At 42.6% G+C, this 26,955-nt stretch overlaps 1 protein-coding gene across 2 annotated transcripts in view; it reads left to right on the forward strand.

The window, feature by feature from the left end:
- The window catches only part of dab1a (DAB adaptor protein 1a), a 215,744-nt gene that overhangs the window by 2,537 nt on the left and 186,252 nt on the right, over window positions 1-26,955 (forward strand). The window contains exon 2 of one of the 2 annotated variants that reach the window (XM_069699157.1): window positions 18,932-19,009. The exons of the other annotated variant lie outside the window; for it this stretch is intronic. The gene's annotated coding sequence lies outside the window, so the exon portion shown is untranslated. The remainder of the gene's footprint in view (window positions 1-18,931; window positions 19,010-26,955) is intronic. 2 annotated transcript variants of the gene reach the window in all.

Raw genomic sequence — 26,955 nt, forward strand, 5'->3', positions numbered from 1 at the left:
CAAGCACTCTGTAGATGTGTGTGTGTGAATGAGCAATATAAATGCACATATTTCTTTGATGCGGTGTGTGTGCGTGTGTGTATGTATATATAAGTGCAGGCTATATAAATGCACATATTTATTAAATGCCCGCACTATGTACATCGTCCTTTTGTGTCCTTTCTGCGTTAAGAACCCTCGGACATGGTAAATGAGGGACGGAGGGAAAGAAAGGAGGAGAGCGTTTCTTCCTCTCATCCCTCTCTCTGGTGCTGCTTGGTGCTATCATGGCTGTAATGAAGGCTCATTTATCTCCATCTCAGCCCAATCTCATCATTCACATCAGAACTGCAGTAGCTCTGGAATGAGGATGAGTGGATATTGTTTAGGGGATAAGTGTGCATTGCACGAGGATGGATGCCCGAATGCAATCAGAGATGCAGAAACTGACCTGTTGAAGTACCTGTTGAGTAGAGTGAGTGAAAACGGGTCACGTTTGATACAAAAGGGCCATGTTTTGTGTGTTTGGTCAGCATCGTGAGGGCCAACTGTCGGTGCAGAATTGGATCAATGAACATGGATTACATCCAGAGGTCGGGTTAAGTAAGCATCCATTTGAGCTGTGGAGCCACCTCCTCTCCCCGGAGCTACGAGAGAGTGAATGGAAGAGGAGAAGGGCAGATTGGAAGACAGACACAGAGAAACAGGGGGACGTGTGTAGAGAGATAAAAGCTGAGTAATGTCATCATAGGCCTCATGTCCTCCAGGTCTGATTAAGAGCCTCTCTGAGCATTCCCAGACGCTGTGCTGTGATAGGCCAAGGTCACTGCGAATCACGGCACAGTGCTGCAGATTGATGCTGAACTCCGTCAGTAAATGGCACAATCTAATTTGGCCAATGGGCTTCCTCTCTACTTCAGATAAAGAGGACGATTCCCCTCGCCCTGGGGCCCTCCGAGGAAGTCTGTGTGTGTCAATGTCTGCTGCTGGCTTGTAGCCTGTTTGGTTAAGTGTGTCCGTGTGTGTATATTCAGTCATTCATTGTGTGTGCATTTGATGACTTCTCTACATGTGTAAACGTGAGTGTAGATCTATGTAGGAGTGTTACTGTCTCAGTGTACTTCTGTGTGTGTGTGTGTGTGTGTGTGTGTGTGTGTGTGTGTGTGTGTGTGTGTGTGTGTGTGTGTGTGTGTGTGTGTGTGTGTGTGTGTGTGTGTGTGTGTGTGCGTGCGTGCGTGCATGCGTGCGTGTGTGTGTGTGTATTCAGTCATTCATTCTGTGTGCATTTGTTGACTTCTCTACATGTGTAAACGTGAGTGTAGAGCTACGTGGTAGTGTTACTGTCTCGATGTACTTCTGTGTGTGTATGCCTCTCCTCCAGTATGTGTGTACCACCACACTAGGCAGCATGTGGTTAAGAAATGCATTGTAAGTGATTGGCAGGCTGTGATATTAGTTTGGGAATAATAACACTATGATAAGTGAGCAGCGTTTGCCTCCAGAGTGACTACCAGGTAATCACATTGACTCAACACAATCACTGTCTTGCATGCCTGTGCCCAGGACAGGACAATTCTCTTTTTCATTTCCTCTTATGAATGTCATGGGCTCTGCTATGTATTTTTGGGTGCGTGGACGCGTGCGTGCGTGTGTGAGTGACACTGTTGCTGTCTGGCAGCTTGGTTATAAGTGCTGCTGAATGTCTGGACATATTGTCAGTTTCCACGACTTATTTATCTTTTTTTAAATTGTATTGTCTAATCACGGTTTCTGTGTACTTGTTGGAAGTTTAATAAATTGAACTCGGGACATTTTGTGCTATAGAAAGCTACTGTAAAGTTAAACAAAGCCCCTTTGCAACAGAGCAGGTTGGCCTCCTTCCGAGAGACAAGTTCAGAAATAATGTGGGTGCAGCAACAAAGTGCACAGTCACTGTTTTTCCCCCAGACTGATCCAAGACACTGTTGTAAGTGAAATGCAATGCAGCAAAAACTTAAACATCAATTATGGTGATGGAGTATGGCATGGTTCATTTTGTTGGTAAACACACAGTATCGTCTTTGAGGAAAGGCAATATCTACACTTACAGCAATTATTTTTAGACCAACATTTTTCTCTTTTTTATGATTTTGTTGGTGCTGATAAATAATGAATGTAGGGCTGCAACTAACCCTTATTATTGTTTTGATTAACCTGCTGATTATTTTCTCAATCATTTTGTCTATAAACTGTAGTGCATGGATATCATTAAAAAATGTGCGATATCAGTACCAATACCTTGACTTTGATACCAGTTCCTGAACAATACTTTTTCTGTCCCAGTTTTATGACATCCATTGTAAAAACAACACACACACACACACACACACACACACACACACACACACACACACACACACACACACACACACACACACACACACACACACACACACACACACACACACACACACACACACACACACACACAACCACCCCGGTGCTGTGCACTCTCCTCATGCAGTAGCCCGCAAACTAACTGGCCGGCCCCCAACACATCCGCCAGGTGCTCAACAAAGGAAGCGCAGAACCAGCATTAAAATCTTTTTAACACAGTGAAATACATTGAACAAGACAATGCCATTTAATGAATGAAACAATTACAGATTGTGATGCTAAAACATGGAAATGCTAAATTTATGGATTAAAAAGGTTGCGATTAATAGCCCTAAGCAAAACAGGAGTAAACTGTCCTCCAGTATGATCAGCCAGCGTAGAAGCCACAGTGCTGTTCACCTGTGCCGTAACAAAAGCTTGTAATTTCTGCATCTGATCACAGTAAATTCAAATAATAAATGATTTTGTGCGCATACCTCTTCCGATGGGATCTTTTGTCTCCTGCAACTGCCAATCAACTTAATGCGGGGGCTATTGGTACCTGGCATTCATAATTAAGATTGTATTTTAGTAAACCGTAAACATTTGATACTTTGATTGCGCGCTGCGTGCTCAGGTCATACCTCTCAGAGGGATTATCCACACGTCCTCCTTTCTGCCGGTGGGCTACATTTTGGGGACTCCTGGTGCAATCCTGACAACCGACAGACAGATCTCAGAATGACAGCGCTCCCTGTCAGTGATCAGCTGGCTGTTATAAAGGGGGTGCAGAGATGCCAATTACTCGCCAACCTGTTGGCGTTTTCCTTATATGGAAAGGCAGGTAGGTGCACGGGAGGGAGTGATACCAGGGGGAGTGGACAGCCATGTCAAATAAAAGCCTCAATAACTGGGAACTACATCAGTCCTGCTACACCACCATTTACACATCTCCCCTAAGCGCTTCACATGCAAGCTACAGCTAGCGATCTGTCGGCGCTCGCTAGCCGTCGGCGCACAGAGAAGCCTCCAGATCCTGCAGTGCATGCAACTCCAACAGGTGTTTGGCCAAAGATTAGTATCATCATGTTCAGCCGTTGTCAGTCCACTGCAGGACGAAGGCCTCAACATGGAGTTTCCACAACTTTAATGTCCCTTGCGAAATTATACCAGTTGGCGGTGCCCCAGTAGTGTTGGATTTCATCTCGCCATCTCTTCCGCTGTCTTCCTCTAGTTCGTTTACCTTCTATTGGTGTCCATGTAGTGATTTCTGTACTCCATCTTCCATCTGTTCGCCTGGCCAAATGACCTGCCCAAGTCCACTTTCTGTTTTTGATGGTTTCCTTGATGTCTTCCACTTTAGTTTGTTCCCTTATCCACCTGTTTGTTTTTCTATCTTTGTATGTGATATTTAGTGTGCTGCGTTCCATATTGTGTTGAGCTGAGGAGAGTTTCTTTTCCATTTTAGTTGTCAGTGTCCATGTTTCTGAGGCATATGTCATGACCGGTATGATGCACTGGTTGATTAGTATAAACGTTAAATAAACTGTATCTTTTGGATTAAACATTTTCATTTAACAATGCTTTTGACACTTAATGAAATTTCCTTCCAATTAACTGTTCAGTCTATGAAACAACAATCCAGAACTCAAAGTGATGTCTTTATGTTGCTGCCTTGTCCAAACTGCAGTCAATAAAACAAAGATATTCAATCAAAAATTATTAAAAAAAAACAACAAAGCAAAGCACCAGATCCTTCCATTTGATCAGCTGGAAACAGTAAATCTTTACCGTTGAAAAATGTCCTATATTTTGATTCATTAATCATTTTTTTGTGAACTCCTTGCAGGCTCATATAGTATTAATATACATTGAGTGGGAATGTAAGAGGATAGGGGAGCAATATACTGTGCAGATCCAAGTCAAGACAGGAACAAGGTAAAGGGAGAAAGAGAGAGGAGCTTTCTAATATAAGGGATGTCTATCAGGAGTTTTAAATGGGAGAGTCCTCAGTGAGAAAGCAGTAACCGAAGCGGACCGGGGTAACAATATGGCTGAGCTGGTGGATTGATAATATACTCTGTGATCCATAACATATTAATAGGAGGGAATACATTATTACTGTTAAGAGATGTCAGGTGGACAGGGCAGAGGCCCGCACACACACCTGAGCTCTGGGAAATTTGCAGCCATGCGAAGGTTGAGGGACACAACACTACATCTGGGCGTAAAGCCAAAGAATAACACTCAATCCTCTCCTCTCCTCTCCTCTCCTCTCCTCTCCTCTCCTCTCCTCTCCTCTCCTCTCCTCTCCTCTCCTCTCCTCTCCTCTCCTCTCCTCTCCTCTCCTCTCCTCTCCTCTCCTCTCCTCTCCTCTCCTCTCCTCTCCTCTCCGTCCATTTCATCTCCTTGCTTAATATCTTGATTGAAGTGGTCACCTTTCCCTGTTGCGGATAATGAGCAGCAGGTGTCTGAGTGCAGCTCACTCGACCATGGACCCTGGGACTACCTCACAGTGGTGCAGCTTTTTTATCCTCCCAGAAAAAAGGAAGAGCCCGCAGTCCAAAGCATTTTAATGGGTTTTCATTACTGCTGATAGGGGAGAGTGGAAATAAAAGAGAGGGAGGAACAGGGCAACATTAGATGTGTCATTAAAAGTGTGATACTGGAGTGTTATTTCATTGTCTTACTCTGTTTTCAGTGTTTGAACTCAGTGAGACCCTGTCGAGTGAGTGTTTTCGCATATTTAGTTTATAATTGTAGAATCACAAACTCATTATGGAGCATTACCTTGCCAATACAGAAATATATGAAATGTAATTTCAGTATATAGTGCAGTACTAAAGTGAAGCAAAGAGTTTTTGCTACACACAATAGTTCCAGTTATCAGCTGTCTACACTTATGTTTATGGATGTTGGTGTGTTTGTGAAACTGTGTACTCGTACAGTGGTTCTGTATTTTGCATTTTGTGCTGTCTGCGATGTCATGTCTGACAGCACCGTTCTGGCTCTGTGACTTGTCCGTTGCAATGCAGTGCAATGTAGCGCAGCAGATTATGTGCCTTGAATATACAACTATTCCTTACAAGATTTGATAACGAAGGCACTTATACCAAACAGGTACGTTGAGAATAAAGTGATCAGTATTTCACCCTCAGCTGTATCTCTGCATTAATGTTGAAAATATGACACAAACACAAGCTAATTTGTCATGATTAATATATTATTTCTTTGCCAACCCCTTAGTATATATATATATAGGGCTTCAGTATTACTATTTTTGGCTCAGTGCCACACTTATCATCACAATCAGCATCATAGACACAATTACCATTACTAAATTACTTAACCAATCAATAGCTATTAACACTCAACGAAAAATGTTTTGTCCAAAACAAAATGCTTCATTTAAGATGTTAAATGAGCTGAATACACACGCACACTTTCTCCACGTCCTTCACTGTCCATTCCCTACTGCTGGTGCTAATATTTGCTGATATGTACCGCCGAGCTAGCATCACTGCTAATTCTCTCAGCAGTCATTTGACTTCCCCTGCTTTTACTACTGCCACCCTGTTGATCTACCAACATGATTTCAGTCTGTTTAAGAACTGATTGGCTGCCTCGTGACCCCACTTATACTGTTTAAATTCTTGTCAGTGGGGAATAGAATAATTAACATCCATACAAACCCTTTCTTTGCATCAGAGATACTGAATATTTATGAGGGGAGGAAGAGAGAGGCGGATGTGGGTCTGAGATGATGGAGGATGAGCTGCTGGTACGGTATGGCTTTGATACACTATAGTGCTGTGTAGGTCTGAATACCAAATTTTGATACTTTTACGGCATTGACCAAATTGCTTCAATACATTCTATTACAGAAAAAGGCCTTGTCATCTGGTGCCAAATTGTAATACTGAGGCTACCTCCGCACTTTTTATTTTAAAACATATTTTTGCGACATTTATGTAGGAGGAAATTTCATCAGTGAGCCAATCTCATTCATAGGCTCTGCTTGGGCGGCCCACCCTAAAATTTCTAAGGTTTAACTTTGGTAGCTCAATCTTACTATGGAACACCTTATTTCAGACTTTTCAAACACATTTTTAGCCACATACCTGTCTGAGAGTTGTGTGCGCTGCACCTGGACTTAGTGCTGTGGCCATAATGACCGTGGGACAGTTGTGAGTCGGAAGACAGAGAAGTAAATGTGATTTCCATTTTTAAGGTCTTGAAAGAAATATATGATCCTACATTCAAAAACAAACATCACCCTGACTACTCGTACCATACTTGGTGTAACTTCTCCTTTATCATGCCTGTGAGCATACAGTTAAGGTCTGTATATAGATTAACTATACAAACGGAGCACAACAATAATTTTTAGTTTATAGTTGAACATTAGACATACAACAATCGACAAATGCAAAATAGTAGCCTGTAATGAATCAGGGCATTACTGAAAAGTACCAGTCTGTCTAGGTTGTGTATTTCAGTGGGGAACAAATAGTCAATGAAATGAATATTGAGTGTGTGGCTGTAATATCTCCAGCCTATCCAGGATGTCATACCTCTGATTTCATTGGTTGACTGGTGCAGTGTTATTTTTGTTAAGTGCAGGAAGCTGGTGAGGTGCTAATGAATGGCTGCCAGTTCCAAAAGCATCAACTTTCACATGCACAGTGGGTCAGTGAAGCTTACAACCTACAGTGTTACAGTCCTGGTGGAATTTGGGGAGCTTTGACATGCTATCTTTGTTTTCAGCTAAAAATAGCGCAGGTTTATGACCATCTCATGGTCCCTGGTGTGTTTGTTTGTAGAAACTGAGCAAAGATGAGAGAAATGGGCACTGCATTTTGTACCCGGCTCCAACTTTATGCATTTATCTCGAAGCCACAGCTGAGCTTGAATTAGGACAAAGGAAAAAAAAAAAAAGGTTGACAGTCGGACAGAGTTGGATGAAGGAGAGCACATGCAGAGACCGATGCCAAGAGCCTGGCTCAAGGTGTATATGTCTGACAAACGTAGATGCAGTAGGTCCATGTGCAATGGAGCACCATACATGTTGAGGGAACAAGGTGTGTGTGCGTGCATGCGTGCGTGTGCGAAAGAAATAAACTACAGACATACAGTGGTGTGAAAAAGTGTTTGCCCCCTTCCTGATTTCCAATTTTTTTTGCATGTCTGTCACACTTAAATGTTTCAGATCATCAAACAAATTTAAATATTAGTCAAAGATAACACAAGTAAACACAAAATGCAGTTTTTAAATGAAGGTTTTTATTATTAAGGGAGAAAAAAAAATCCAAACCCACATGGCCCTGTGTGAACAAGTGTTTGCCCCCTCCTGTTAAAACATAACTTAACTGTGGTTTATCACACCTGAGTTCAATTTCTCTAGCCACACCCAGGCCTGATTACTGCCACACCTGTTCTCAATCAAGAAATCACTTAAATAGGACCTGCCTGACAAAGTGAAGTAGACCAGAAGATCCTCAAAAGCTAGACATCATGCCGAGATCCGAAGAAATTCAGGAACAAATGAGAAAGAAAGTAATTGAGATCTATCAGTCTAGAAAAGGTTGTAAAGCCATTTCTAAAGCTTTGGGACTCCAGCAAACCACAGTGAGCGCCATTATCCACAAATGGAGAAAACATGGAACCTTCCCAGGAGTGGCCGGCCGACCAAAATTACCCCAAGAGCGCAGTGACGACTCATCCGAGAGGTCACAAAAGACCCCACAACAACATCCAAAGAACTGCAGGCCTCATTTGCCTCAGTTAAGGTCAGTGTTCATGACTCCACTATAAGAAAGAGACTGGGCAAAAATGGCTGCATGGCAGAGTTCCAAGACGAAAACCACCGCTGAGCAAAAAGAACATTAAGGCTCGTCTCATTTTTGCCAGAAAACATCTTGATGATCCCCAATACTTTTTGGGAAAATACTATGTGGACTGACGAGACAAAAGTTGAACTTTTTGGAAGGTGTGTGTCCCATTACATCTGGCGTAAAAGTAACACTGCATTTCAGAAAAAGAACATCATACCAACAGTAAAATATGGTGGTGGTGGTGTGATGGTCTGGGGCTGTTTTGCTGCTTCAGGACCTGGAAGACTTGCTGTGATAAATGGAACCATGAATTCTAATGTCTACCAAAACATCCTGAAGGAGAATGTCTGGTCATCTGTTCGTGACCTCAAGCTGAAGCCAACTTGGGTTCTGCAGCAGGACAATGATCCAAAACACACCAGCAAGTCCACCTCTGAATGGCTGAAGAAAAACAAAATGAAGACTTTGGAGTGGCCTAGTCAAAGTCCTGACCTGAATCCTATTGAGATGCTGTGGCGTGACCTTAAAAAGGGGGTTTGTGCTGGAAAACCCTCCAATGTGGCTGAATTACAACAACTCTGTAAAGATGAGTGGGCCAACATTCCTCCACAGCTGTAAAAGACTCATTGCAAGTTATCGCAAACGCTTGATTGCAGTTGTTGCTGCTAAGGGTGGCCCAACCAGTTATTAGGTTTAGGGGACAAACAGTTTCACACAGGGCCATGTGGGTTTGGATTTTTTTTCTCCCTTAATAATAAAAACCTTCATTTAAAAACTGCATTTTGTGTTTACTTGTTATCTTTGACTAATATTTAAATTTGTTTGATGATCTGAAACATTTAAGTGTGACAGACATGCAAAAAAATAAGAAATCAGGAAGGGGGCAAACACTTTTTCACACCACTGTAGTTTCACCGCTGATGTCAGAAAAGCAGATTGATGTAGTTTCCTTCTCTTTTTTTTTCATGCCTTTCGCTCCCCCCTCCTCCCCTCTCTCTCTGCAGTTTGAGCGAGGCAAGGCCAGATGAGTTGCTATGTCAGAGGGAATGCAGCAGTGAGGGAGGTGAAGCTTTATTTCTATGTGAAAGGTGTATTTTTCTCTTGTCAACAGCCATGGCTGCATCAGCCTCTCCTTGACTCCCCCTCCCAATCTCCATCTTTTTTCTCCCATTTCCCTGGTTCCTTTCTGTCTTTGCCTCCCTCCTTCTCTCCCTCTCCCTGCCTCCTGTCTGGAGCGGTACAGAGGACAGATTGAGGGTATTATTTTTCTTCGACTGAGTTTTTCTGCCACACGGTGATACTGAAGGTCCTATTCTGCTCGTGTGTCCAAGATAAATCAAAAACATTTTTCTACAGCTGCAATCAATGCCCGAGCCCCTATTCAACAGCTAGCTCTGCCTTTTTCCACTCTCTCTTACACTTACACACACACACACACACGCACACGCACGCATACACTCTTAAGACACACGCACACACTTTCTCCTTTCTTTCTTCCTGAGGCAGTGGTTCTCTCTTGAACGCTGACATCAGATAGCTCCCTCCAGCAGTCCACTGCTCTGGGAGGGATTTGCATCTCATTTGCATATCATTACAGATTTAATAGAGCAAACTGTGCTCCATCCTGAGTGAAAATGATGAGGGGGGGATGAGGAAAGGTGAAGATAGCTGGAGAGAGTCAGTCTGCTGGTGACTGTGTGTGCCTCCCAGCAGCTGTTAGAGTATATCCCCTGCCTCCCACCCAGCCGATGCAGCTCCAAAATTAACCATATTCTTGAAAAATACAGATAATAATTTCATAGCTTATAGAAAGCTAAAGTGAACCTTTGGGTTCTGATTCTAATGCAAGGTTATGTTAACACAAATTCTTCAACAGTCTGCCATTAAATCCACTCCATTTGTCCACAGGGGGGAAACAAAGATGATATTTATTTAATTGTTCTTTATTTTAATCATTGGCAGCAGGCTTTAATAAACACCATTTCTCATGAGCCAAATTCTTGGATGGAAGCAACGGGTCTGTTCAAAATGACCGTCACTCCTCAAACACTTGATTGTACAAGCTGACAGTGAGAGGAATAGTTGTAAACAAAAGGTCAGTCTGTGCTTAAAGTGGGTGAGCTGGCTAGTTTCTAAAAGTTGCAGAAATTACGAGGTTGACAGACTGAGACCAGTCAAATGGCAGATAGACAAGGAGGGTCAAACAGTGTAATGTGTATAACACTGTATAAACAGTGTTTATAAGAAAGCAGGGATTATGGTGGAAAATGTGGAACAATGATATTTCAAGAGAGTGCAGGGGACTATAATCAGTAAGGTTGAAACTTTTCATGGCAGACACTTTGACCAAAACAAGAAAGGCACAAATTATATCAATAACATTAATGTTTGGTTCATTAGTTTTAGCTGAGATAGTTTCATAGTTGCAGATTGTGATCTCTTATTCACACTTTGTATTTCCTGATTTAATAAGTCAGTATATCTTCTGTAAAAGGAGTCCATTGCTGCTCTCAAATTGAACTCATGAGCTCACCATTGCAACATGGGAAGTCATGTGCAGTTTGTTTGGTGTTAAAGTGTTAAAGTCTTGAGATCATTGCTGGATGGCAACAGGGACAGCAACTGGAAGCCACACATGCTAACAATTTTGTAAGCTTGCAGGCATGTAACATAATGTAGGAATTGCAAAGGCATAATAAAAGATGAGGCAGTTGTGAACATCAACATTTTCCTCAGACCTATTACTACATTACGAAAAAGAAGTCTATACAACTAAAATTACAATATAATAAATGACCATCCAACGAAAAATGCATTTCTAGATCCTCTGCCATTTCTGAAAATGTCGGCAAGTGCGTCGCGACGGGGTCTTGGAGCTCTCCAAAAATTGTCGAGGTCCGAAGTTGTGAATACCCCAAGAGGAAGGCGTTCATATGGACTCTTCTCCTGAACTCTGTAAACACGACCCCAGCATATGCACACTGCTGCACAGGGGGAAAAAATATATGTGGCCTATATTGTTATATTTTGCCTACAAAGGATTACAATTCTAATATTAGGATCGACCTTATCAACTGTAAATCACAGAAGCAGGATTTTTACCCTTTTAGGAAGACCAGTAAAGGAAATGGTTAATGACATGTTGCATTAAGCCAATTGAACAGCAGTTAGCCCTGATATATCAGCAGTTGTACTCCTTGACACTTCAGCAGGATGGGTGTTTACTGACTAAAAGATGAAATGCATGGGACTATTTTATACGGTAATTGTAGTTCTTAGTACTTTGCTCCCCTTCTGATACTCTACAAACACAAGCCCATTCCCACATGCAGTTAATAAGGCAGAAAATATGATTTGTTTATGTAAATTCCTATCAGTCAATGTGTGACAATCCTGAGATAAACCGTAGCGCATCACACAGTCCTTTTTTAATTACCTTATTGTGCTGTCTTTTCTCGGCAGCAAACTCCTGGAAGGAAGAAGCTTTTTCAATTAGGACTTCCCCCCCATCTGAGCTCCAATCCCTGCCACTCGCTTTGTTATTGTGCGCGTGTGAATTATTTGGTAACCTTTCTAATTTCACACTTGTTAAGTTTCCATGTAAAAGGCAACATTTTAGAAAGAAGCCCTCAGGATGGGTGAATGTCATTAGTAATTGTGTGTGTGTGTGTGTGTGGGGGGGGTGGATAGTACATATGGTAGATTAGTAAAGTGAATGAAATCAGGGGCCTCTCCTACACACACTCGGACACACACATGCAAACTCACGAACAGAATACATCCCCATGCTGTTGCTTACACTCCTGTGATGAAATGAGGTGATGAGCCATTTGCTATTGTTTGTGATCCCAGACCTCTGCAGGCACACTGCTGTGTTTTGTGATGATGATTATGCTCGCTCACTATTTGTTTCTCTCTCTCTCTCTCTCTCTCTCTCTCTCTCTCTCTCTCTCTCTCTCTCTCTCTCTCTCTCTCTCTCTCTCTCTCTCTCTCTCTCTCTCTCTCTCTCTCTCTCTCTATCTTACTCTTTCTCTTTCTCATTCTCACTCACTCTCTCTAATTTATATGTTGTTGTTTGAGCTGGTGCTGATAGGCCCAGAGATGGCATTTAGCTAAAGAGCAGAGAGGCTGTTAGCTTCTCCATTCATCTAATCAATCTCACTAATGAAACTCCTGTCCTCTCCACAGCCTCTTTCTTCCCTCTTGTCTCTCATTCTGGCCTCTACCATCTCATCATTTGCCCTCCTTGTGCTTGTATCCTTTTACTTTCTATTCTTTCTTACATCCTCATGGTACCATGGCACCCGTTCTCATTTAGTTTCCTCCCTTCCTTCCTTCCTCCCTTCCATCCTCCCTCCTTCATACAGCTGTCCTAGATTTACCGGCAGCAGAGTCGTTCCCAGTGAGCCTGCTTTTTCTGGTGTTTGCCTCCTCCATTTCAGCAAAACCCATGTCTCCTCCCTCCCCCAGCAGAGTAGATGGTGAATTGACCCAGTTAGGGTGTGAATGGGTATTGTACTCGCAGTGTATATGTGCCAAGGTGTTTGCATCTGCAAGTGTGTGTGTGTGTGTGTGTTGTGCACACAGAAACTTGCATAACTGCAGTACATGCATGTCGATTTCTGTGCTAATGCTGTGTAGATGTGCTGCTGCTTTAAAAAAGTAGTTTGGCTTTAAAGTTTACCCATTTTTAATTCAAAATTGAGGCAGTATTGTTGGGATCAACCTGTTTTTGGAGTTCCTGGGCAGAAGCTTTCTGCTGTCCCCTAATGTGATAATTTGACTCTTTAGGAGTATGTGAGCACACGGCCTTTCAAACAGACATGCAATTAGCGAACTAGCTAGCAACAGGGCCCACTTCAGTTCATATTGTAATTGAGTGCTTCAAATTCTTGTGCAGTTGATGGAATTACCTAAAATAGACACCGCCAGATAAATCTGGGGTTTATGGGGCCCTTGGAGGTCTGGGGCCTCTATAGGCAGTTGCCCACGCTGCAAGGTTGGTAATATAGCCCTTATTCCTATGCTGTACTTCATAAAGATGCTTGTAATATACATTCATACATATGAATATAGTAGATGAGGTAAAGGCAAAAAACACTACAGTGTGATATGGTACATCTCTGTCACTGCTGAAACAATTAGTTGAGAAATTGATAGCTGATTAAATGGTAAATGGTCTGCACTTGTACGGCACTTTCAATTCAATTCAATGCAATTTTATTTATATAGTGCCAAATCACAACATAGGTTATTTCATGGCACTTAACACATTAAAGTCCTTACAGCAAGACTTTACAATATTATACAGAGAAACCCAACAATTCAACAATTCCCACATAAGCTGGGAGGGAAAAAAACTCCTATATCACACTTTATCACCATATGGTCTCAAAGCGCTTTTACACAGTTTTCCATTCACAGACTAATGAGACTGAGCTGCCATGCAAGGTGCTCGCCATCAGGAGTACATTCACACATATTCACACACTGATGGTACGCCATCGGGAGCAACTTAGGGTTCAGTGTCCTGCTCAAGGACACTTTGGCACTTTTTGAGGAAACCTACCAAACGTGATATAACGATTTTCCAACATCTCCTTGTTTTATTGTATTTGTCTTTTATGATGTAACGTTGGGTTGCCGATAATCGGGGCAAACATTTACAATTGTCCTCAACTTTTTAAAGGCCAAGTGATTAATTAATTACTTTAATTTATTTATTTGTATTGGGCAGATGACCTGATCACAAAATAAATGAATAGTTGCAGACCTATAGTCTGCACATTTTAAGACTTGCAGCTCTTACAGGGCTTTGTGCACATGGTTATAATAAGGTGCAGCACAATTTCAACATTTCTGTCTTTATCAAAGAAAAGTTACCTCAGATGCTACACCTAATCTGATTTTTTTTATTACATTGCTGGATGTTTGCTTTATATTCTGACTGAAAGTAAAAATGGTGATTAGCCGCCTGAGAAAAGCCGTCTTGCCAGCTGAATTTTTGAGATGTCCATCAGGGACAACTTGCAGACTGACATAATCGCCCTGCGTCAGGTTAGCCGGCACATTCATCCACACACGGAAGTGTGTTTACATATGTGAGGCTGAGGATAGCTGCTCCAAGACAACAGTGTTTATCAGATTATTTTGTTATACAGCGGCTTTACTGTACACATGGAGAGTTTCCAAGTCTGGCATCAACAGGCCCCACTCTCTTCATTAAAAGTTTTGTTCCTCAGTTGGATTAGCAGGAACACCACCAGATCCCTGTGGTATGTTGTCTTCTGTTGTCTTTCTACCTCTGCTTCCATACACGAATATCGCTGCTTAACCGCTAAACTGCTTAAAGTGATGAAATATCTCTTTAATACTGTAACTCTATTGAGGGAGAGAGAAGGAGACGTTGCCCTCAGGTCCCTCTGTTTCTTCTCTGCCCCGCTTAAATCTGAATTTGTCTATCCGTGTGCGACTACATGTGTATATATTACTGTTGTGTGTGTGAGTATGTAGCCTTGGGGTATTGACGTGTGGTGGACAGGGAGCCTTTGTGGAGAAGTTTTCCCTGCAGCAAGGTCGCTCCTTCCCCTCTCCTCTCCTGTCCTCCCTACATCAGTACATCTCAGGCCATATCTGTGAAAAATTTATAGTTTTCATGATTCTCTCTCTCGCTCTCTCTCTCACTCACTCACTCACTCACTCACTCACTCACTCACTCACTCACTCACTCACTCACTCACTCACTCACTCACTCACTCACTCACTCACTCACTCACTCACTCACTCGTTCGTGTTTCCTTCACCACAGAGGACATTACATTGATACATTGACTTATTTATTTCCTTGATACTAATCTTAACCATAACCACTACTTGCATTACCAAGTCTTTGAACTAATATTTAATGGTTTACATTATGGGGACTTGCTTAAAGAAGGTGAGTCCCCACGATGTGCCTGTGTAAACAGATTTTTTTTTGTCTCTCATACACACAGAAACACACACACACACACACACACACACACACACACACACACACACACACACACACACACACACACACACACACACACACACACACACACACACACACACACACACACAGCGAGCACATGCTACCCGAATGAATTTTTTGAAGGCAGGTCTCTGGTGAAGCCAGTGGTTGTAACTTCAGAATATAAAGTGGGAGTGTGTATATCTGTCGTGGTGTGTGTCGTGTGTGCCTAAGCTCATGTTTTTGTGCTTGAATGTGTGCAACTGTGACTTTGTGTACGTCTGTGGGGAAACGACACTGATTGTAATGTATAGATACGCTGGCTTTTGTTAGAGGACAAAACGAATCGCGCACAGTGCAATGCACACACACGCACATACACACAAACAAATGCACACGCTTATACATTTAAAAGCTGTAAAGTCATTCACTGTTGTATATGTTGTCTCAGTGTCACATACTGTGTACAGGAGTGTATAAAGACACAAAACATTCTTCATTTTCAATAGCACACAGGGACATTTTGTCCTTGTAATGCTTTGATGTACATCCAGCACTGCACTTTTAGTTGGCTGTGTATGTGTGTGAGCGTGTGCGCGTGCACGTAAACTGCGGGATAGCGATATCGTAATTCCCCAGCTGTCCTGCTGTGAACAGAGGAGCCGCATTGCCACTATTTTACCTTTGATTCTTTAATACGCACGTAACACACACGCATACACACGCATACACACGGCCATGTAGATGCACACTTAAGTTGGATGCACATCAATCATAGCTCCAGGCTCACCTGTCATTGTCTGTGTTGTCGCTTATACAAACATCCTTCTCCTGGCCCACCGAATAAAGACCCCAATCAGGATTTACATTCACAGCATAGCACCTTTCTGCTCCCAAACACACTCCTTCCCACTGGGAATTAAAAAAACCCACAACAGCACTCTTTTAACAAAAAGAGAAAAATAACGTACAGTGGCGTTTCTTCCATGCAATTACAGTAAGAAAACAAGTGATGAACTGGAGAAATACATATGCGTTCTTTGTGAGGTTAAATTGATTTGTGAATGTGATAAAAGAAGAAAATAATGGATGAGAAAGATGTTGAGAGCAAGAATATGAAATTGGGACAATCAAGTCAGAAGGAGGGACAGGTAAGGTGTGTGTGTGTGTGTGTGTGTGTGTGTGTGTGTGTGTGTGTGTGTGTGTGTGTGTGTGTGTGTGTGTGTGTGTGTGTGTGTGTGTGTGTGTGTGTGTGTGTGTGTGTGTGTGTGTGTGTGAGAGAGTGAGTGATAAACCTGCATAAACATGCATAGTGCTGAATGCTGAATGCTGATCGGGGACAATGAAACCTCCATTAAAGATTTATTCTGGGGAGACGAAGGAGGGAGGGCCGGATGGTAGAGTGAGGAAGACTAGAGGCAGAGGAGGAGGAAGAGAGAACACTCAGGTTTGTGTCACAGAGTGGATTATACCAAAGACACCTCTCTCCACCCATCACTGCGAGTCGCACACACACACGGGTGCTCAGACTCTGTGCATTTTAATAGCCCTGTCACCTCCAGCTATAATACCAGACAATGGGTCTTAGAGCAGACACTCAGCTTCAGAAGTGTCTTTCGTGCTTCTTGACAGGCTCAAGCGAGAGCTAACTGGCTAGCTCACCACAATTATAGATCCCATCTGTGTAGGCACAGAGCTGCGGCAAACTTTAGCACAACAAGCCCGAGGCCACGCTGTCAAAATGTCACCCGGACCGGGCTGCGCTCCAGGCGAGACACCCAGGCGCTTTTTAGTTAATATCTACAATAAGATTGCGGGGAGACGAGGAGGAAGAGGAGGAGGAGGAGGAGGTAGAAGAAAATGAAATGACATGGAGAAAATGTAATCTAATTCACCACCACTCCCCTCCTCCAATGAAATGTGCTGTCAGCTTTATCTCAGAGCTCCAACCCCGTACCCCCCTCCTCTACAAGCCCCTGCTTTCATCCTGTTTAAGGTGATTGAGATTCAGACTTGATGCTGATGACATTTGAGCAGGTACTTTACCGTTCCACTCGCCGGTTACTGACTCGTCGACTCACAGACCGGGCGAGACGCTAAATGTATGGAGAGGGAGGAGGAGGAAGAGGCGGTGGATGAAAGATAGATTTGGGAAATAGAAAATGGGACTTTAGTGGGGAAGAAGGGAAGAAAGAGGGAGACAAAGTAGGTTGGAATAGAGTTGGAGAGTTCAATAGAGCAGATATGGGGAAAAGGGAGTTGTGAATGTATGGAGATGGAAAGTGAGGAGCGGGGCGGGGAGGCACGTGGAAGTGGGAGATAGGAGCAGGAATAAAGGGCACAAAGGGCAGCTGGGACAGGGCAGGGCAGGGTATTGCACGAGTGGGACATTTACTCTAAAGTCAACCGGCTCTCAGAGGCATGCATTTTAATAACAGAGAGCAACAGAATCAATAGAAAGATCCCCATCTAGGCTTCCATGATTACTGTGTGTGTGTTTGAGCATGGACAGGAATATGATTAGCAGTGTGTTTGAGAACACTGTGACAAGGATAATTATGTTTGATTACTAAAGACCCCAGTGAGGGTTTGCATTATCAGACACCGTGCTCCTTTGCTATTTCTTTAAGCCTTTATGGTGAGCTGCCATCGCTGTGTGTCTTTCTGATAGCCCTGTCTTATTCCTTCTCTATTGGACTAGTTAAACAGGAAGTTCTGCACTGCAAATGTGGAGTTTGAATTGATCGAAGACATTTTCACACCAGAAGCCCCCCCCCCCCACACACACACACACACACACACACACACACACACACACACACACACACACACACACACACACACACACACACACACACACACACACACACACACACACACACACACACACACACACACACTTACATGAGTGCATGAGTGCTGCTCAGTTACAACTAGTTTAGTGAATTAGAAATGATAATGTAATTTATAGTGGACTTTTGCAGTGTGTACAGACACAATAAGAGGACACTGCTCAGCTAAAATGGAGTTACAATTTTTTTTAACAGGGTATAACAGGAAAAGTAAATCAATACAGACAAGATAAAGGGATCAAAATTAAGACAGGAGGTTAAAAGGAGACAACAGATCACAGTGTAAGTCTATGAATTCAAGCTTTAAGAAGTGATGAAAAGATACTCCACATTCTGCTGTCTTTATCTGAAGGAGTTCCCAGGTCTCTGACAAATGTGTACTCACCTTTGTACATAAGCTATAGGGGTCCTGCCTGATGATCTACAGTAAGGCTCATAATTAACATCCAGACTTAAAACTGCCTAAAAATGAAGATCTGTGCTTAATTTTGAACAGTAGAGAGATGCTGTGGCTGGGCTGAAATTTAGTTGTCCGACGGCACCAATAACAGTTGATTCTGTGGACTTTTTTAAAGAGGTGAGACAGAGATCTTTGCTCGTCATGAGAAAATAAAAAATGAATGGTTTTATTGTGGATTTTTTTGGTCGAGTTGTTGAAAATAAGAGACAACTCTTTCAACATGCAGTTCAAAATTAAGACAGCAGTGAGGAAAGACAAGCAAATTGTTGAGGTTTGAGGGAAACAAGGCTATAAAATAGTAATACCTCACTGTCGTTATTCTGCTTCCTTGTTTCTTACATTCTGATCTCCCTCTTCCTCTCACTTCATGTTTGTTTCTCCTTGAGCATTAATATCTGTGTTTGGATGGAGGTTTGCAGGTTATTAACAGTTTGATTTCCATCTATTGTGATTACAGCTGAGGTAGAGCCAGTGCCTGCTGTCCAACTGTGTGGAGCCCGTTGATGGCGACCGACACCTCCAGCCCTGTGCATGTGTAAGGGGTTTGTGTGTGTGTGCGTGTGTGTGTGTGTGTGTGTGTGTGTGTGTGTGTGTGTGTGTGTGTGTGTGTGTGTGTGTGTGTGTGTGTGTGTGTGTGTGTGTGTGAGAGTGTGAGAGAGGATTTTGCTCCTCATCTATCTGCTAATTCTGTCTGTCTGCCTCGTCCTTCTGCCTGATTCCATACCTCCATGCACACGAAGACACTAACTTACACACATTTATCATTTTAGATTGTCTGGGCAGTTGGGCACTCCTCTCATAAAGTCCTAGCCTCTCCTCAAATTGGTATCTCTAGTCAGATGATGCCCAGCATCGGGTAATTATGTTCTAACACAAACAGTTCACATAGACATACAAAGACACACACATGTTCGCATATGCTTATATGTTAGCACGAGAATATGTCTTTTCATACGTTGGGTGAAGGCATACACAATCCCTTATGACACTATTGGAAAATACTGCCGGTTAACAATCACACTCTTCACACATATATACTTACTTTAGGGACAAATACAAAAAACGTTGATGTCATTTTAAATATTTCCCACGCTAACTCTCCAGCCTTGATTGTATATTCTTAAAGTGAATGATAAAGTCGGCATACATAAATATATAACTGTAAGTGTTGACCCAGTGTTCTTGGAGCTCTATCAAGCAACTTGTTTGTTTAAAGTTGCGCTCCTGATCCAAGCTAGAACTGTACTCGTTATCCCATTGTTGCTATATTCAGGTAAATCTGTTTGTAATGTGCAAGCAGTCATTAAGCCTAAATGAAGGTAAAGCTGGATTAGAGTCAGAAGTTATTTGAGAAAGTCTGTACTGTGATCTCCCCATGAGGATTGAGCTGTCCATGGTGCTGAATCACACAGACTGTGCGTTGTACTTGTGTCTAATTCAGCTGCATTTGACTGAATACTGCAGGTTATTTGGTAGTAATGAATAAATATCCACAGATGTCTCGATGCTGCTGCAACCTGATCTGTGTTGTCGTATTTTCTGTTCAGTCGCTCCTTTGTTGTGTATCTTCAGAGTGACTTTGAACTGCTTCCTCCCGGTGCGTCCTCCCACTGGCAGACTTTAGGTCAGGCCTGCTGCTCGGCACAGACTGGAGACAGCTTTTAGCTTTTACGCCGGTATACAGCTCAGTCCTGCAGAGCCACTTTATCATAAGTGGCTCACAGTGTCCTCTGCCTCCGGCCTTCTGTGTACGTCGACTGTAGTCGGCTTTTCATCTGGTCTATACTGTCTTCTGCACCCACACATTTCATCCTGTAGTCTTTATCGCACTCTCCCTGCCTTCTCCCACTCCTCTCTCTCACTGGCTCTCCTCGGGGCTACTAGAAGAAGAGATTTCATTATTGCCTACCTCTTTAACCAAGGCTTAATGAAAAGATGAGGACATCAGACTGTCCCTAGCCCCTTGCTTGAACGTTCACTCTGTCTTTTCCTCTCTCCTCTTTAATTCTCTTGATTGTGTGGGGCAGATGAATGTGATGCCCTAACTGTAGCCTGCCAGTAGCTGCCTGTGAACTGTACGAGCTTCTGACTTATTGTATGGGTGGCTCTTATCTTAGTTATTAGTTTATCTCCACGACTATCTGGGTTTCATAGCTCGACTGCCTTTCGCTATCAAGCCTCCACATATTAATCCATTCACTCCCTTTTCACCAGCGCTATCTGACTAAAGCCTATAGATAGTCTAAAGGCCATAGATAAGACTGACATGCTCTTGTCTCCTTTCACACTAATTGAATTGACATCAGTTGCTCTGCATCAAAATCAAACTCAACCCCTTGTGACATTTGGCTTTTGTTTTGTTTTGTTTTGTTTTTCTACCAGCTTCCATTCAGCCATTGGCTCCGTATGCTGATTTTACCGCTTACTGCACCACGATTGACAGAGAAAATAAATTGTGTGTGTGTGTGTGTGTGTGTGTGTGTGTGTGTGTGTGTGTGTGTGTGTGTGTGTGTGTGTGTGTGTGTGTGTGTGTGTGTGTGTGTGTGTGTGTGTATATATATATATATGTGTGTTCTTGTGTGACACACTGAGTCCTGTTGATGCATAGTGGGTGAGCCCTCCTGAGCAGGGAAATCGGCTTATTTCCAACAGCCTCTAAAAGCACCTCAGAGGTGTGTTAATGAAACAGCGTAAAAGGAGGGATGAACACAACTCTAATCCTAATTTTGTCTACTGCTGCCGCCCTCCACTGTCACTCACCCTTCCTGTCTCTTTATATCTCTCATTTCCTTTTTGAATTGGTCAGCTATTAAACTGAGCAACATTTTCTTTCCATCACAAATCCAAAATTTTACTTGCAAGTGGACCAGTGGTTTGGAAATATTAATGACTTATCCTCCTCACATCCTTTGCTGAATGATGACTAATGTAAGCTGCGATTCTGGCTGTGTGCCCTTGTATTGTGGCCGCCGTATTAAACAGGATCCGGTGACATTACACTCTGGCATTTTTGTTTAGCCATAGGGCACATTCAGATTGATTTCTGCCTGACGTCAGCCTTAAAAAAACCATACCATCTCGCGCCCTAGTCTTCTGACCCTTTACTGGAATTTTACTCATTTATTAAAGCACAGGAAAAAAGCGGGTGTGCTGCCGACAAATAACCACATAAAGAAAGAAAGAGTCAGTGTGTGTGTGTGTGTGTGTGTGTGTGTGTGTGTGTGTGTGTGAGCGCGCGAGAGAGAATAAAGATAAAGCTGTGGGGGTTGAGCTGTGGTGTTGCATTGTGAGCTTTGGGGCAGGCTTATATTTAATGGCTGGACTGGGGCTAAATGAGCTGAATTAATAGGGTGTGCTCTGAACACTTACATGCCTGCTAAACATACATTTGTGTGCATGTGTGTAGGTGTATGCGTGTGTGTGTCATTATTAATTGGGTCATCTTTCAACTATTTCATGCCCTCTAAGCCTAGACTGAGTGGATGTGGGTTTGTAGGCTACGATTTACATTTTGTTTTTGCAATAAGTTTCTCGATTCTTTAGAGAATTGTTGTTGCAAATTAATATTTTTATTGTGATTTTTAACATCCTCATACTTTGATGTTATATTAATTTGCAAGGTTTAGTGTTTTATTTTGTCTGTCTGTATACTCTCATCAGAATTTCTGCAGACAGATGTAGAATATCAATCTTGGCTCTCACATATGTGCCCATGGTTATAGTGTGTGTACCAGGCTAAATGTTGGCTTAGAATTAAAGGGTCATTCATTCCCCAGTGTGTTCAGTGAATCAGTCGGGTGCTGAGTCTGCTCCACATCCCCCAACTCCATCCTTGCCTTGTTCCTCTCTCTGCTCCAGCTCATTAACCCCAAGTTCTCCTGTCTACACAGTCTTTCCTTCTCCACAAATGGGTATCAGTGTGCATCCCTCATCTGTCATCAAGAATCCCCCCCGCCATCCTTCCCTCACACACACACACACACACACACACACACACACACACACACACACACACACACACACACACACACACACACACACACACACACACACACACACACACACACACACACACACACACACACACACCACCTTCCTGGATTGGTTCAGTCCAAGTCAGCTTCAGCAAGGAGTCTTACTCCCCACAAATAAGGCCAACCATTCTGACATGAAAGGGTACAGCCTCGGAAGAACAAAGAGTGGTGCGTGTGTGTGTGTGTGTGTGTGTGTGTGTGTGTGTGTGTGTGTGTGTGTGTGTGTGTGTGTGTGTGTGTGTGTGTGTGTGTGTGTGTGTGTGAGTGTAAATTAAATATATAAGCTTCTGCACGTTTGTGTGTCTGCTTGTTTGCTTGTGTCTCGGTGGGCTTGTTTCACAGGAAGGAGAGTAGTATGTATTTAACGTGGAAATCTGTGACGATCTTTAGCGCTACTGCCTCTTCTTTGGCCTTGCATGGCCTCTTCAGGAATATTACATGTGTTTATGTCAGACAAGAAGGAAAAACAGAGAAAGATTTTTTTTACAAAGAAGGATCAGTGCGAGTTAGACTTCCAAGAAGAACTCGGTTTCCTTTGTCTCCCAATATCTGGACCTCTGCCTGCCTTTTTCTTCTTATTTTGCTCTTTGTCTTACTCGGACGGCGTTGCCTCCACGGTCAGGATTGGGCAGGATGTTTTCAGACAGATTATCTAGACAGTGAGAGGACCGTGTTCAGAGGGTCATCCAGACTGTCTTGTTCTACCCACAGGCAAAACACAAACAGAACAGCCGTGACTCACTTTATCTCACAAAAGGAAATCCTGTTGAGAATAATTGAACTCAGGCCTCCATCCTGCCCCTCACTGCACAGGAAACTGCAAAAAAGAAAAAACATAACTGGGCTGTGGGTAGCTCATAATAAATTCACACATGTACACACTTGCATGTGTACCACGTGTTGTGCAGGATATCAGTGTTTCCTCAGCAATTTATTATCTGATTAGGCAGAATTAATGAGACCCAGTGGAACGATAAAACTCCTCTTTTGCATCCTTCCCCCGAGTTATCTCACCATCCCTTCATCCTCTGCCTCTTCCTTTCACATTTACTTTACCCCATAGCTCCCTGCACCCCAGATTTTATTCCTTTGCTGTGTTCCTCCCCTTCTCCTTCTTCTCCTTGGTTCTCTCAGATAAGAAATCTGTTTTGAAAAAGGTTTTTTTTTGTAGTATTTGGCATCATTTCTCCTGTGACCACCTTACTTCTTTAGTGAGACAATAGTGGTAACACATACCACAACAAAAGATGGCAAACACAAATACGAGGGCAATCAGACAGACTGTTCCTGTTGCATGTGAACAAGACGCAGCACCATGATATGCACAGAACAGATGGAAGCTATCACCTTCATGAATATGTTTTCAGAGTCCCGAGCAACATCAGTACCTGAGTTACAGGTGTTTTTGTGACAACTGACGTTTGCGCATTTGTGATGTCAGAGTGAAGCACTGAGCTGAGAGAGGTCTTTTGAGTAACATTTATGTTTACAGAGGGGCCAGAATGTCACTGTTGAAGACCAAAGAAGGTGCATCTGGTCAGCAACGCAACCTGGTGGATTTTCTTTGATATTGTAGAGTTGTGCACAATGAATTCATCCCCCAGGGTCAGGCTGTCAACACAGAGCTCTACTGTTATGTTCTGAGGCGTCTGGCGGAAATCATTTGGTGCAAATGACCTAAACTGTGGCACGATGGCACTTTGGTTCTTCAACATGACAATACGTCCGCTGACAGTGTGTTGAAAACATAATCATAGCTCCCCACCACCTTTACTCACCAGATTTGGCTCCCTGTTAGTTCTTTCTGTTCCCCAAAAATTTGACACAAAGGTTTCAGGTCCATTGAGACATTGCAGACGCACCACGACCAGTGGCTACAAAAATGTGTGAACTCAGGTGCTGATGTTGATCAAGGGATACTACTTGAAGTACTAACTCTCAAAGGTTATGGCTTCCACCTGGTCTGTGCACACCATGGTGCTGCGGTTCTTTCAAGTGCAACAGGAGCAGTCTCTCAACTTTTTGATTGCCTCTCGTACACAATGTATATGCACACATATAAACACTCGCAGACCCTCGAGCAGTTCACTTCTTAATGTGCCAGTAAGTTGTGTTTAATCTGTGCACATGCAGTATTATGTATGATTAAATTCTGCTTGATATGTGTGAAAGCGAGGAGAAGCTGGTAGCTTTACGCAGCTGCCTGCTTTAATATGCAAGCTGGCATGAAAAGAGGAGGCAGGAGATTCCCTCATCCCACTGTCTGCTTTTCTCATTAAATACACATGGCTTGTAGGCCTCTCCTCCCGCAGACAGTGTAATGTGATTTGCGTGTGTATAGACTTTATGAATTTGGAAGTCTCCTGTGATATAGGAGTCGTTTTTTCATGATGCAAAATATACTTCATTATGAGTGACACCATGAGCACGAGGACAGAGAGGGAAGTAATTTGAATGTGTGTGTGTGTGTGTGTGTGTGTGTGTGTGTAGGGGGGAGGGGGGAGGTTGTTTAGCCTTGGGGTTGCTTCTTGTGATGTTTTAAGCAGAGTTTCAAGTCTTCTCTCATTAAATCAAAAGGAGCAGTTTTGCTGGTGTGAGCAAGAGCATGTGCATACTGTGCTTTTTTTTGTGTGTGGAATCTTAGAGTTGTTAGTGGTTCCATTTTAATAAGGGCACCTAAATCATGCTCTAAGGGCCTGGTCATACATGTAGGGACAGTGAAGGGGTGGAAAAACTGGCTATTTTTACTCATGTACATGGCGGTCGCTGTGTGGATAAAGGTGGCGTGAAATATACATTTTCAGGTATGGTGATTAGTTATTATCCTATCAGTCACATTACTCAGCTCAATTTTCAAACATCCGCGCCAGCAGGTAATACTATTCCAAAGAGTCCAGCAAGGTAAAAGCCAATGTCACAATACCAGAAATTTGGTAGCTTCTATCAGTAACCACACATACAGCATGCTCAACATTACACTTTGACATACTGAAACATTTCCTTACATTACGTTATGAGCAGCACTGAGTTCTCATTATGAGCCATCACAACTGTGAAGGAATTTTTGTCAATCAGCTTTTCTGTTTCCTCAAGTTCTTCTAATTCAGTGGAAAAAGGTGATCCTCACAATTACGTTATGAACTTTGGGTTGCAGGTCTACTATGCAAGGCAGTTAAGAGTGTGGATGGTGATAGTGGTGTTCCTAGATAAACTATCTTTATGGGGAAATATGCAAAATCTATAATAAAGGGAAGACGATTGAAGGTACCTCATAATAGGAACAGCAAGTCCCATGACTTCCAGTCATTTTGTCTCTGCTTGGCTGAGCATGTCAGTAAATATTGTTGTTTGAAGTCATCATGTGTGTTTCCTGAGACTTCTTCCTGTAAGAGTATCAGCATCATGATTTCCATCACAGCTAAGTTACCTTAAACATGCTAAAGTTAGCCTTTATCAAGGTTTGGACTGGTGCGTTGCTACAACAGATGCAGCTGTCACAATTCACAAACAATAATGTAACATCGGAAAGTCAGTCACTGTGAATTCTGTGTACAGATCGGGATGACTGTCTTTGGTGCTTCTCGGTTTTCTCCTTTCACGTGAAATGCCGTGTGACTGCAAACCAGTGGGACTGCTAAAGTTCTGATCCTTTGCTTTGAACCTATCACATCTTATCCCTGGATCGTGTGAAACAAGAAAAGTTTAAAGTGCTATTTCTTTTGTAAGCAACCTGCAGCTAGCAGCACTTTTTCTTCCTTCCTCTTCTCTGTGCCTTCATTTTTTGTCCATCCCAATCAAAGTGTGCAGGGCAGACGACGGCTCTTCTGGAGTTTTGATTAATAGCACATTTAATTCAAGGAGCCGGGCAGTGAGAGAGACGGAGAGAGAGAAATGGACGGAGAGGAAATAATAAAAGGAAGTGAAGACAGAGTGAGAAATAGAGGATAGAAAGAGACACTCAATCCCTTTGTATTGCTCTGTAATAACAAGTCTTTCTGTCAGTTGTTTCTGCAGAGGATAAACTATTGTTGACACTGCAACCCTGGAAAGACTTTCAATTCAATTCACTTCAATTTGGTTCAATTCAATATCCATTTCACTGAATTGATTGCAACTCAGATGAAATTAGTGAACTAATTATTAGTTTAGTGTAGCTGTATTATGGTGATTTAACAGGGAAACAACTCAAAAAGATGATCATTGAAATTAGGAGGAAAAAAAATATTATTGTTATATTTGTACCTTTTTATTAACATTTTACTTTCTTAATGAGTTTTGCGAAAGAAATGTTTTCATATCATTTAACAATATAAGCAGACACGTATGCACTGTCTTAGGATGCCATTTGCCACCACAGAAACATGCATCAGCCAAGGAAGAACCCATTAAGATTTTGGAAAGGATCTGAATCACGGGGCGGAACTATGAATTATTTTTCACTTCACAT

Source organism: Brachyistius frenatus, unplaced genomic scaffold (genome assembly GCF_029030835.1).
Source record: "Brachyistius frenatus isolate BFR_SWC_R1_liver_20210118 unplaced genomic scaffold, ASM2903083v1 Contig_29, whole genome shotgun sequence".
In the NCBI taxonomy this organism is placed as follows: Eukaryota; Metazoa; Chordata; class Actinopteri; family Embiotocidae; genus Brachyistius; species Brachyistius frenatus.